The following is a 3,494-nucleotide window of genomic DNA, read 5'->3' on the forward strand; positions in this document are numbered from 1 at the left end:
TTTCCATTCCTATTTTTCCTAGCTTCATTTACCTTGTTTACACTGGTAATCTCTTTCAGCTTATGTTTAAGTCGTTTCTTCGTTATTAAGCCTATGTTAACTTCAGTTGGTTTATCCTGTTCTAATTTGTCAGAAGTTGACTCTGCTATCACTTCTGTCTCAATATTTTTTATCTTTTCAGAATCAGACTTTATAGTTTTAGCTACAAATTTAACAGGATTAACCTTTGGCTTGGTAGTCTGTTTAACAATAATTTGCTTAACTTGTTCAGTTCCTTTTTCACTTTTCTCATCTCCATAACCTAAGCCCTCTTTCCAGTTTCCAGTACTTAGTATATCATGAGTTGCTCTGCCAGAGTTAGTCCAAGTCCTGATAATCTCTCTCTCCTTTTCTAACTCGGTTTTTAGAGATTTATTCATTTTTAGCACTTCATCTCTCACATAGAAAGCATCATCTCTATCCTTCTGAGTTTGATGGAACATACTAACTCTTTTTCTAAATAATCATTCCTTTTTTTAAAAGCAAGATTTTCAGAAGTTAATCTTTCACATGTTAAAGTTTGATCTCTATAGCTAATAAACATGGTTTTAAGATATAACCTCAACTCAGTAATATCATCAGTATGAAAGACATAAGTTGTTTGAGGTACTTTTAACTCAGCAGCATCAGAACTGCTATCAGCATTTGTCATCAAGGCATAGTTCTCCTCATCTTTAGAATCTGAGGTGTCTGTCCAGCTTTTCTTCTTTGTGACAAGTGCCTTGCCTTTGTTACTCTTTCTTTTCTTGCATTCAGGAGATGTGTGGCCTTTCTCACCACAGTTGTAGCATTTAACATTTGAGTAATCTCCTCTGTCAGACTTTCCTCCTTTGCCTTCAGATTTTTTGAAGCCCTTCTTATCAGAACTTTTACCTTTCCTCGAAAACTTCTTTCCTCTTCTGAATTTCCTGTATGCTATCTTTGTGATACCTTTCACCATATGAGCACACAGCTTCATCATCTCTTCATCAGCATCTCCTTCAGATAGACTTTCAGTTTCTAAATCATCATCATCAGAACTTGATGATTCTGAATCAGACTTTATGAAGAGAGCCTTTCCTTTTCCTTTCTTTGAGACAGCCACTTTGGGGGATTCCTCCTCAGCATTAAGAGCAACTGTTCTTGATTTTCTCCCATGTCTCTTGCTTCTTTGATTCATCTCAAGTTCATAAGTCTTGAGCATTCCATAAATTTCATCAAGAGTAGTTTCATCAAGAGCATAGTTATCTCTTCTAATAGTAGCTTTCAAATCCCAACTTTCAGGAAGAGCTAAAAAGAATTTTAGATTTGAATCTTCAATGTCATATTCCTTGTCCACCAGTGACAGATCATTCAAGAGTTTGACAAACCTGTCATATAAGTCAGTTAATGACTCATCACTTTTTGAGTCAAAATTCTCATACTCTTGAGTGAGTATAGTCCTCCTGTTGTTCTTTATTGCATCAGTTCCCTAACACCTTGTCTCCAAAGCATCCCATATCTCTTTTGCAGTCTTGCAGTGAATTACCCTATTTGACATGACATTATAAACGACACTATGCAGCAAATGTCTTACCTTTGCATCCTTGGAAATAGATGAGATATCTTCAGCTGTGTATTCACTTTTCTCCTTTGGTATGGTCTTTGCTGGCTGATCTGCGACTACAACAGAGAGTTTGGTTGGCTTATGCGGTCCTTCATTAATTTTGTCAAGGTATTCTGGATCTGTAGCTTCCAGAAACACAGTCATTCTTCACTTTCCATATGGGATATTCAAACAGTCTCAGCATGGGAACCCTGATAGTCTCATATCGACTATGGGTTTGAGTCTTTGGAGTTTCTTCAGTTTTAGCGGGCTTGGTTGGATTTTCTGCTTCTTCAGATATGATTGTTTTGGATCTTTACTATATGTGTGTTAACAGATAGGCCTGATACCACTTGTTAGGTCACACAACACTGTAGAAGGGGGTTGAATACATTGTAGAATACAATCAAATCGATTTAAAGCACAAGTAACAGAAAACAGATGTATTCGATATAACAAACTCTGTTACAATGGAACTGTTCTCTCTCAGTGATGAACAAATATCGCGAGTGCTGCTAGGTTACAATATATGATCTTCTCAATGATCGTAACTCTTATAGAGTAAACCTATATCTGTGTTTATATAGACACACAGTTACAAGATAACTTCTAGTTGATATAGAATATAATTCTGTCTCCTAAAATATATCAACCAGATATCTTATAATTCTTCTAGTCCTCGAACTCTTTCCTTGCATATCTCCTTCTTGTATTAGTCTCGATCTTCTTTCCTCTAAATTAGCTTCCTTCCTTAATTGTAAGTCCTCCAGTACTTAAGTTCTGATATCCATCTTCTGATATTATCTTCTGATAATCTAAGTTCTGATATCCTTAATTTTTGACTTCCAGTAAGTCCTAATTCCAGTAAGAACTGATATTTCCTGTTAGTTAAGATCTGAGAACTAAATATGAAACATATTAGACATGACATCTCAAATATATTCAACAAGATGAATGAGAACTGATGTTCCAAAGTGTGACTTTTTAATGTGAAAAGTGATTTTTGTACCACATCGAGAGTAACACAAACCTATTCCTTGGTTTTTCTTATAAATACCATGTACCTCATCAAATAGAAAAATAAGTCATTTCAAAACTCTCTTTATATATAGAGTCTTAGGGCATCAGTTTTATTAAGTCGAGGAAATAAGAGTCGTCTCTTTAATTCTCGGTCTCTTCAGTCTTAATTTTTCCCAATATTCCGGTGATAGTTATCGGGCTCAATTCAAGTTCGCCGAGAGTATTTTCGATTTATCGATTATACTAGTATCTCGTTTTATCCTGGGAAGCAAGTCGCTAAACACGGATGGTGCGGGGTGAAACTTCTTTAATGAGGTAGTTTTCTGGACTCGAGATTAAATCCAATCTCTGTTTGTTTTCTCAAACCCTTCTCCTAATTTAATTGTTAATTCTTATATGCTTATATGATTTAAGAATTAGCAGTGTTCATGTGAATTAGTTATATATTCAATATATATAATAATTATATATATATATGTCTGTATCATACAAGATTGCTAACAATCTTAAAGCAGTCTTCTTCAATTTTTATACTTTCTTGTGAGTAGACGCAAAAATCTATTTAATTGTTTAAATTGGATTTATTTATGGGTATATGAGTGACCATTATTTGCCTCATTAATTAAATTAAATTTAGTGCGTTAATTTTTTTGATCACTTGTTGCCATGTGCTTGAAATTAATATAAATTTGATTTTAAGTGGTGCTTTGTTTAAGCATAATAGGTACGAGGCAAAAGTAAGCACAAGTTGATGGATAATTGGTTTTCTTATACTCCTATTGATGCTTTACTGGCTATTGATTTATGATCAACTTATATTCAAGTGGGCATTTTTGGTGATTTCTGTTTCTCATGTTAATCATTATGGATT

Source organism: Apium graveolens, chromosome 3 (genome assembly GCF_009905375.1).
Source record: "Apium graveolens cultivar Ventura chromosome 3, ASM990537v1, whole genome shotgun sequence".
Taxonomy (NCBI): domain Eukaryota; kingdom Viridiplantae; phylum Streptophyta; class Magnoliopsida; order Apiales; family Apiaceae; genus Apium; species Apium graveolens.